This window comes from Sander vitreus, chromosome 18, assembly GCF_031162955.1.
Source record: "Sander vitreus isolate 19-12246 chromosome 18, sanVit1, whole genome shotgun sequence".
Taxonomy (NCBI): Eukaryota; Metazoa; Chordata; class Actinopteri; order Perciformes; family Percidae; genus Sander; species Sander vitreus.
Genome location: NC_135872.1, coordinates 10976308 through 10987231, shown reverse-complemented (window position 1 = coordinate 10987231; position 10924 = coordinate 10976308). Strand labels below are relative to the sequence as shown.

Sequence of the window (10924 nt, the reverse complement as noted above, 5' to 3'; positions counted from 1 at the left end):
GAGAGGCACATCTGAGAGCTATTCATATTGCAATACGTTTAAGGCTTCATGTTTCAAGCTAATAATGGAATTATAATAACAATGTTCCAATGGTAAAAAGTGGTAACTGCAAGGTAGTCTCTTTGACATCATGCAATTCATTTCTCACACGCCCTGAAGTAATTAAAGCTTCAAGCTGTCTCTGAATATTTTAGATATGGTATTATAAAGGGCTTGTTGGCAATTGGACATGCATATTTTTACTTGTGTAAGTTATCTAGCTCTCTTAATTATTTAAATCACTCTCGTGCATTATTTTTGAACAACAGACAAGAGATAGCGGTATCCAACAAAAGGGATCACCTGAACACAACTCAGCAAGAAAAAAACAACAAGCATCCCTTCTGAGAAAATGAAATGCCCTACCTAGGTGCAATGACTGAACAAAAGGCTTTGTTGCCTCCCTTCTTTTGTACATTCTTATGACTGAAGTCATGTGGTGTGTCTAGGTGAAATTCTAAATGATACATTCAAGTTAGATTTAGATGCATATTGAGGAGATGATAACAACTTGAAACCAATTACAGCTAATGATAATGCTGGGTCAAAGCAGTTCAGCTTCTTCTTCTTCTGATTTTTATTGCCGGTTGGCAACCAATTTAAGGTGCATTACCGCCACCTACCGGACTGGATTGCGGAACAGTAGATTAGCAGGGGGAAGAAAAAAACCCCACAACAAACAAAAAAAAACTCAATAAAATTAGGATATACTAGACTAAATTCTCTCTAACAGCCCTGTTTCCTTCAAATATTCAATAATATGGGCACGCATTCCCCATGCTGCATCTCCAAGTACATTTTCTACTGTAAAGCTTATTTTAGCTTCTCTTAATGCTAATCTCAGTTTCTTCCTTTCCTTTTCATAGCCCCTACAATCCAGCAGCACATGCTGCACAGACTCATGCTGATCACATTGTATACATCTACCATCTCCAGTATGTTCTATCCTGAGTGTAAAAATTGTCTCTTCTCTTCTATTTCTGCCCAGTCTTCTTCCTGACCCAATATGTCTTTGAATGTTATATAGATGTCTTCCTGTGTCATTTATGTCCCAGTATTCTTGCCATACTATTTCCATTTGATGCTTAATAATTGCTTTGCCCTCAGTTTTACTAAGTGGGATTTCCATGTCCACAATCTGGGATATAGTTGATTGCTTGGCCAATATGTCAGCATCCTCATTTCCATCTGCACCTACATGGGCAGGAACCCACATGAAGCAAACCTTTACTTCCTTATTGTACATTCTATATAATTAATTATGTATTTCAAAAATTAGATATTGTCTGCATGATTTCACTGTTGTTATGCTTGTAAGAGCTGCCAAACTACCAAAGTAATTAACTTTTGTTACTTTCTTCCAACCATTCCAATGCTAGTATACTAGCTAGAAGCTCACCATTACAAACTGATAAATGATCTGTGGCTCTTTTCTTAATACATATCTTATACTGTGGAATGTAAACTGCGGCTCCAGTACGTCCAGTCGCAGGATCTTTCGAACCATCTGTGAATATCAACAACTTTTCTATAAATATAATATAATGCTGTACTATATTCCCAGTATATCTCTGCTCAGACTTCTTTCTCAATTGCTGGATATTTAAATCTACTAATGGCATCACAAACAACCATGGAGGAATAGTTGAAGACAGACCTGTTGGATTACATTTTATATTTCCTAAACCTATCCACCCAAAATCCACCCAAAACTATGAAAACTGGACTTGTTATGCTCCCAACAATCCTGCAAAATGGTTTTCATAGGATGAAATATTCCATGACCTTGTAAATTGACCCAATACGCCATCATAAGCTTTACACTCCATATTCACAGTGGCATTTCCCCCATTTCAATCTGTATTGCAGCTACTGGTGATGTTTTAAATGCACCACTACAACTATGTAGAGCCTGAGCCTGCTGTACATCAAGCATTTTAAGATTAGTCTCTGCTGCAGATATATATGCTATGCAACCATAATCTAGTACTGCTCTCGAAAGGGCCGTATATACATTTAATAATGATGTTCTATTCGCTCCCCAATCTTGCCCTGATAGACATCTTAGTATATTATTGATCTTTTTGCACTTATTTTTCACCTTAATAATATGTTGACACCAAGTCAGCTTTTCATCCAACAAAACCCCAAGAAACCTTACCACTCTGACCTGCTCAATTATTTGTCCATATCATTTCATAGGTACTGATATATGACTTTTAGCAAAGCATATGACTTGTGTTTTTTCAATTGACAGTTTAAATCCCCATCTATTAGGCCATTATTCCACTTTGTATACTGCAGCTTGCATTTTGTTTTTTAAATAGTCCAGGTTTCAACCCCTAACCCACAGAGCCCCGTCATCAGCAAAAAGTGATTTTCCTACATTATGTCCAACTTGTTCAAAGATGTTATTGATCATTATATTACACAATAATGGACTACATACACTACCTTGTGGAGATCCATTTTCTACTGAGTACTTATTGGAATATTCTGTACCACTTTTACTTCTATTGTCCTCCCAAACATGAAATCTAACACCCATTTGTACAATTTACCATTTATACCCAAATTACTTAGTATAATGAGGAGTCCCTCTTTCCACAACATGTCATATGCTTTTTTAACATCAAAAAATACAGCAATCACCATTTCTCTATTAGTTTGAGCTTTCCTAATTTCTGATTTCTGATTCGGATTTTGCCTTGATCCCATATTTCATTAAACAATCTTAATATTACTTCAAGCGCATTATCTGACACATGTGCTAACATGCTATAGCAAAAAACATATTTTCCTGGTGAAGTTTGCCATGGACTAGAAATAGCTTTCTGTAGTTCAAATAGACTAAATGGTATGTCTAAATCTTCTCCTGATGAAACGCTTTTTTTCGGTAACCCTTGGGTTCCGTGCAAGGGTCTTTTCCCTGTTTAGCCTGTAACGATACATTTTCTGAACTATGAACCTTCACAAATGTTTTTGCTAGAATTTCTGCCTTTTCTTACTTATTGCTGTTATATTATTGCTGTGTAACACTGGTATTTCAAAGTTGTTCTTTATTCCACTGATTTTCCTAATCACTCCCCATACCTTTGATAACTGTCTTTCTCTTCCAAGTTTGTTACAGTATTGTCTCCAGTATGTAAGTTTTGCAGACCTAATTGCTTTTCGAACCATTGCTTGTGCTTTTTTATATTGGATCAATGCATCCATTGTATGGTGAGCATTTAGCTGTCTAAAAGTTCTATTTCTCTTTTTGATCATTTCCTCACAATTTTCATCCCACCACGGCACACTCTTTCTACTTTTGAAACCTAGTGTCATCGAGCTAGGTTAGCTAACGTTACTTCCCCACCTGACACCTGTTTATGGGTCTCTCAGTTGTAGACGGTCCAGGGTCGACTTGTAGGGGTGTTGAAATTAATCAATGCATCGCGATGCAGACCTGGACGATTCTGCATCGATACAGTGACAGACCATAATAGATTATTGCGTAATGATGTAACATGTTGATTTTCCCGTCACTTCTTCTTTTTTTGTGCCTTTTGTCTGTTGTCTGTTGTGTTCAGACTCCCTACATTCAGGAAATGTCTTTTTAAGAGCAGATACAATAAAAAGGGCAGTTCATATATATCTGATTGCTTGAATTTGTTGATGAAAACTTTTTGTAGCAATATATAATAATATTGAGGAGTAGCGCATCGTGATACATCGTGATATTGAATCGATTCGAAATGTTGACAGGATAATTGTTATCGAATCGTGACACCAGTGAAGATTTGCACTCTTAGCGACTTGCTGAGTCACGTGAAAAGGGAATTGCAGTAGTCTAGCCGGGTTGATATAAAACCGTGAATGATCATCTCCAGCTCAGATTGCCATACAAAAGCCTTGACTTTGGCAATGTTTCTTAACTGGAAGAAACATCCTTAATGCAGTTGTATGTCATTGAGTTGTTTTTTATTCCATTTGACATATTTCTAATATTTTGTCAACCACATTTATATCAATAAATAGTTATATCAATAAAAAGAATTGCAACAAAAACAACTGAAAATTCACATTTATGAATGGTAGGCTTTGTTGCACAGCTGTTGTATTAGTTATTTTGTGTTTCATGAAAACACTAACACAACCAACTGTTAAATCAACAAAGCTGAAGAACATGAAAGCTATAATTAGATTTGGTCTATGTGTTTTGGTGCACATCCAAGGTTTCCTGCAGTAAATATGTATTATTTATTATTTATTTATTGATATTGATATTGTCAACATGTTTATTTCTATCTGATTTGAAAACATGACATGTTTTCTTTTTTTATCTTTTCTACTTGTTGTATCTGTTTTTCGGTCAGGAGAACCATATCTCTAATTTGTACCAAGTTCAGTAGTTATGACAGCACCTACTGCATCATCAAGACTGCATCACCACAGTTATAGAGGTGAGTTAATTTTGCTGAGCAAAGCAATGATGGGTCTGGCTTCAACTAATCCTGTCAGGGTCCAGAGACTGTCCAAACACAGATTACAAGCAAGACGCAATCCGGTCGTATTGACTTTGGGATGACTTGCATTTTAAGATGGGTAAATGTAAAAATGATCTTCCTATATAGTCCTCTATTATAGTGCTAATTTATGTAAAAGCTCTTTTAGCTATTGTGTAATCAATCCCACTTTTCTGCTGACTTTGCTTACTTTTTTAATGTTTGTAATATTGTTTGCACCTCCATGTTATTGCTTTACTTTACTGATCTGCTGTTTAGCTGCTTTGTGGTTTTTTATGTTATACGTCATTAATTTTGACGACCATGGTAGCCATACAATGACTCTGCGTGTTATGTATTGAATCATATTGATCTGGTGTGACTCCTTTCATAACACAATTGAGCGACATACAGCAGATGATCAGCTTCACATAACGAACTTCGAACCAGAGCTCAAAAGTCCTCAGACACAGGAGTGGCAAAAATTGATTTGCTATATTTATTGATCCGTATTTGTGGGTCATGTTTTTATATGACAGAAAGTGTCAAATGCAATTTTGATTGATCTTAGATCTTAGAGGACCCATTGTTTCAGATTGACTCTGTGTTATATTTACACTACTAGTTATTTACTATTGTAAATTGAAATCGATCATTTATTATTTAACAAAAGGTTTTACAAGACATCTGTGAGATCTATGGATGTTTTGGTTTTTGTGACCACCTCTATATCAATTCTGTCTCTGGTTAATTAAACATTGAAAATGCTTGTACATCACAACAACCATAGAAAAGGATAATTTCAGCACAGATTTCTAATTGCTCTTTTATTTGTCCCACATTTTCTTTGTATTAATGTAACGTTTAGTTATGGCCATTTGCTCCAAGCCCAATTATGTCATTTTGTACATACTGTAATCACTGTACTCAGTGCTGTTGTGACTCATATGCAATTTTAGTCTGTCTTCTTCTGACTGATTAACTTATCTTGAGTTCACCTCTGTTGTAATCTCGATCAAACACCTGTTACAGACCTTTTTTTTATAGGAGGTGAAAGGTGAACCAAGGATGTACTTAATGCAGAGAAATGGTCCTTGTGAGTGTGTATAGTGTATTTATATATATATATATATATATATATATATATATATATATATATATATATATATATATATATATATATATATATAGTAGGCTACATGAGTAAATGTACTTAGTTACATTCCACCACTGCATCTAATGAGTATATAATGAGTATATTCATTGTAATAGGCCTTGTTCATGGGAGACATTTAGACTTGTCATAGCAGGAAAAGCACTAATAACATTGACACAATGCAGTGTACCAGAACTGAAAAACTGGCACACATAAATGGAATGCAGCCATTATTGTTATCTGTTACACTTGTGCTTATAATGCTATAATACAATATAATATTGTGTGTGCACAAATTTTTAAATCTGATCAGCATGGCATGAAAATGCCTAAACCAGATCATATAAGATCATAAAGTGCTACAGCTTTAAGGCATACTCTAATACAGCAGTAATAAAACTCTCCAAGTGCTGTAACAAAAGCAGCAGGTGACTCAGGTTTCGATTCTGCGTGGATATGATTCATATTGTTGGGCAGTCATGGAGCAAAGGCTTACTTTCTGTAAAAGGCCTTCTTTGTAAATGTTCAGAAAGGACAGTATAGTGTAACCTTTGTGCTAAAAATACATGAAGACCGGCAGAGTACTTCATTTTAAAGTTCCTGGTGTCTTTCAACATTAAATCATCTCTGAAATAGTCAAAACTAAGCACTTGACTTAAAGACAATGGTTTTGAAAACATTTAGAATAAAAAACAAAATGACACACACAACTGAAATTTAAGAAGAACACCACCTAAGTTATTTCTATGGCCTAGGAAAGTTCAATTAATATTTGTGAACATGAGCTTACTCTCTCACAAATCTAGAAACCAGAGAAGTAAGTCTCCAACTTGTGATGTCATCAGGTATGGAGCTGCTCTGTAGACAATAAATAAGAGAATGATTTTGTGGACCCACAGAATGTTTTTTGTTTTTGTTTTTTTTATCTACCCAAATGAGCTTTATTCTATTGTAGTGTTCTACTGTGTACTCTCAGTGTCATCTATTACATCTTTCCCAGTTTATTGTTTATGGAGCAGCACTTTTTTCACAAATTTCCATTCCATTCCCATAGGAATAACATGTATGAATTTTGAAAATGGGCGTAGTTCCCCATGCTGATACAGCCAAATTAGTTTATTTGTGTACTGCCCTTTGAGCATTACAAACAAGCAATCAAAGTTAGTGATTCAGGATATATGAGCTATTATATGACATTGAACTGATTACAAATGTTTTTTGGAGATAGAGATAAATGATGAACATTAATATATATATTTCTCCATTAAAAGGACCTCAGGATCAGCCTAATGTCCCGAGAGAAAAAAACAAACCCAAACGATAAAACAAAAGCTGAAGAGGTAATGTAACATACTGTAATCACATACAACACCCCCACCCAGTGCTGACAGTCAAGTCTTAGTTTGTGAAATGTTTTGACCTTTGGCCTGCCACAAGGACTGCTTAGACTTTGGAACCAGGGCAACACATTTGCAAGTCCTGGTGATCACAAACAGTATGATATAGAGAGAGAACTATAAAAGCCAAGGGTCGAGAGTATAAGAATCGGGCTTCACAGAAAGAGAAGAACTCTTCTTACCTTAAGGCATTCAGGAGCTATACTTATCCCATCATGGGGGGTACCAAGCTCTGCCTTTTGCTGCTACTGGGCACATACACACTAGCCCGTAAGTATTGTGTTTTTATTTTGAAGCTAATAGAATTTAAGTATATGAATATACAATTTTAAGTGTAAATCTATTGAAAACTGTTGAAAAGTAGCCAGCTGGCTAACACTGGCACATTTACAGAAATGTTGACTAATGTGCATGGTCCTCATAAATAAATAAATCTCTCTAAATTTGAGAGAAAAGGGTTAGTGGATGTTTGTTGCTTGGTATTTAAAAAAAATACCCCTGATAATTTCCTTTTAAGATTTTGCTGTTTATGTATGTGGCAATATTTGATAGCTTGTTTGGTACTCGAGCATTCATTTTGTCATACTATTTGTGTTAACTGTGATGCTATTAAAACCCTTTTTAAATGAGCTAAAAAGAAATGCTTAATGATGGTTTAATTATACTTATAAATACAGATTTTATTTAATTAAGTATTTAATGGTTCTCAGCTAAGTTTTATAGCAGCTTGTGGCTTTTTCAAAATGTCAAGCAAACACAGTTTTTCATCCTTTACAGAGCAAGATTTGGGAAGTGTTCAGGAACAATCTCCAGTTTGCTTATGTGAGTTGCTTTATCAATCTTAACATTGTTTTCATAGATTATTATAAGATGTGTTTATACTTGATAAATACACCTTTGAATGCTTACTAATGAGCCCACCTGTCAGTAATTATTGATCGTGTTTTCTTAGTATTTGAGTATTTCAAGATATATATATTAAGTCTGAGAAATTCTTATATAAGTGTAAAAAGATGCACAGTGTACTAAACATCAACATTACAGAGCTCTAAATGATGTTATAAATATTTTTTAGTGGCCAAAAGATTCAAGAACTTCCGGCGGTTTGTGTACGACTACGACGCTGAGACATTTAATGGCGTAAATGGAGCTACCGACAACAAGAGTGGACCCAAAGTCTCCTGCAAAGTATGTCACACAACCTAGATTATTTCTGCAAGCACAACAGGCGTGTAACCCTGAATAGAATAGAAAACAAACAGTAGTACTAAAAAAAAATGTTTACTCTGCTGTACAGGTTGAGGTTGAAGTGCCCCAGACCTGTAGCTTCATCATCCGCACAACAGAGTGCTCTCTGAGCGAGATCTCTGGTGTGGACACAGAAGGAAACCCAGTGTATCGTCCTGCTGAGGAAGCTCAGGCTTTTAAAGCTGCCATGGCCAAGTAAGTTGTGTAATACAGCAAAGATTTAATATTCAGCTGTATTATTTAGTCCTAAAATTGAGGACTGTATGATTAGTAAAGTGGCTAAAATTGAAGAAAAGGTTGGTCTAAATGTAAGGTTGTAAATGATGATCTGTCCACGTCAACAGGAACAACTTGAAGATCACAGTCGAAGGACAGACTGATGTCAGACTCTACCCCGAGGATGATGAGCCTGTCAACATCCTGAACATCAAGAGGGGAATCGTCTCTGCTCTCATCGTGCCATTAATGGAAGAGGAGAAGAACAACAAAATGGTAGCTCCCTTCACTGTTTTATTGTCTTTTTGTCAGTATTTAAAGCAGTTGCCAATCAATTTAGGCCAGAGTCACCATGTAGATCTTGGATCATGGGGTAGACTCATGCAACGATAAAAAAAAAAAAAAGTTGCACAACGAGTAGATAAGATGTACCAGTCACAGGTGATAAGTACACTCCTGTAACATGATGTTCACAAAATGACCTTCTTCAGCTGCAGGTCAAAGTCCTAGATAAGTTTATCTTCCTAATGGCATCACCGGCTCTCATAACGGGGGGTAATCATTCAGAAGAATTGATAATCAGATTTATGGAGGTTGCTAAAGGACAAAAAACACGTTTACCATGTTTTGCAGCATTTTTTTTTTTTTATTATTGTTTCCAAAATCCTTGGTATTGATGATGCCTCTCATAATTTTCAGTCCACCGTGCATGGAGTGTGCCCCACCGACTTCAGCGTCAACGCCAGAGAAGACATCGCCACCGATGTGACTGTCAGCAGGGATCTTTCCAAATGTGACTTTTTCTTTGCCCGCAGGCAGGTCACTAGTCCCCTGGCACTCATCACTGGCATGGTAAGAGATTAAGCAACTACCTCGCACTGTCACCATCACAAACTAAAGCCAAGAGTTGTTAGATTGTGTACATTATTTAATAGCATAATATCAATTAAAAAGAAGCTATATTTCCACAGTATAAATCCACTGATGGATTGCCTTTTAGAAAACACTAAAAGCAGCCCATGTGAAACTGAAAATTAAAACATCAAATTAATCTTCAACATGCTATTTCCTTCCCCTTCTGCTCTTTTTCATAATCTAACAAAACACTGATGTTGTGTTTCCTACCATTAGAACTACCCTCTGTCCAAGATGATTAGCAGCACCCAGACTTGCAACTACAAGTTTGACAACCAGAAGAAGCACATGACTAGTGGAACGTGCACAGAGAAACACATCTTCCTGCCCCTCTCCCACCAGTAAGTTTTGAAACAATGAAGAATCCACTAAATAATAGAAGAGTGATCCATTTCTGGTGTACAGCGCGCCCTATTTTCCAATTCTCAAGAGCAAAAACTGTGAAAATGTGAATTGTAGGTTTGTTTCATTATTTGTGCCCAATTTAGGGACGAATATGCCTTAGAAAAATACTACTTTTAGGAGGTGTAATTATTCCCTATTATGACCAATATGTAAAATTGTCTGATCTCTTCTGCAAACAGGAATGAATATGGAATTTCTACTCTGGTGAAGCAGACTGTGACTCTGAGAGAGACCACCAAGACCAATGACAGAATCTTTGACCGCAGTGAGTGTTTTGGTTTTTAAAATTGCTTAGTGTGTCAAATGTGTCAAATTTGCGGCATTTTCTCACTGTTTGTGATATATATTTTTTCAGATGAGTACAACCTCAAGGCCTTGGCCATGGATGTTGCTGACGAAAAGTCCCCTGTGCAGACCAAGGATGCTGCCATTGCCACCATGCAGCAGCTGAACACCCTGTCACAGACCACTCAGGGTGAGGAGCGTGCCAGCCTCTTTCACAAACTGGTGTCTGAGCTGCGTGGCCTGAAGGTTGACGTCCTGGGATCTACTACTGTTGAGATGATGGACATGTCCCAATCTCTGACATGGCAAGCTCTGGCTCAGTGTGGCACCCCAGAGTGCACCAGCGCCATGCTGAAGATTCTCAGGACCTTTGATGATGCTGCTCTGGAGGTTGATGCTGCTGTCTACGCCCTGGGACTGCTGCCTAACCCCTCCCGCCTCATGGTAAAGGACATGCTGGCAATGGCTCAGTACAAGCAGAGCAAACCCATCATGTATGCCCTGAGCAATGCAGTCAGGAAGTAAGTAAACCTACACATCATCTTTTTTTGAATCTGAAGAAAGTTTTCCACAATACTGTAGCAGTGAGTGGTGGTTTCTGTTGTAAATTAATTCCTAATGTCTCACTTTGTCATTAGACTGTATCAGGCTGAGGGCGTCACCCCCGAGATCACTGCTGTCTCTGAGTACGTGACTTCCCTCCTGGGCGCAGACTGCGCTGGGGAGAAAGATCTGACCTTCCTGACATTGAGGGTAGGTAATCAGCTGTGAAGATA

At 37.0% G+C, this 10924-nt stretch overlaps 1 pseudogene across 1 annotated transcript in view; it reads left to right on the top strand.

Moving 5' to 3' along the window:
• Positions 1 to 7294: 7294 nt before the first annotated feature.
• The window catches only part of LOC144533838 (apolipoprotein B-100-like), a 47818-nt pseudogene continuing 44188 nt past the window's right edge, over positions 7295 to 10924 (top strand). Inside the window, exons 1-10 of the transcript XR_013503473.1 lie at positions 7295 to 7349; positions 7857 to 7901; positions 8155 to 8267; positions 8377 to 8522; positions 8672 to 8819; positions 9243 to 9395; positions 9675 to 9799; positions 10043 to 10128; positions 10219 to 10669; positions 10787 to 10901. The product of XR_013503473.1 is annotated as an apolipoprotein B-100-like (transcript). The remainder of the gene's footprint in view (positions 7350 to 7856; positions 7902 to 8154; positions 8268 to 8376; positions 8523 to 8671; positions 8820 to 9242; positions 9396 to 9674; positions 9800 to 10042; positions 10129 to 10218; positions 10670 to 10786; positions 10902 to 10924) is intronic.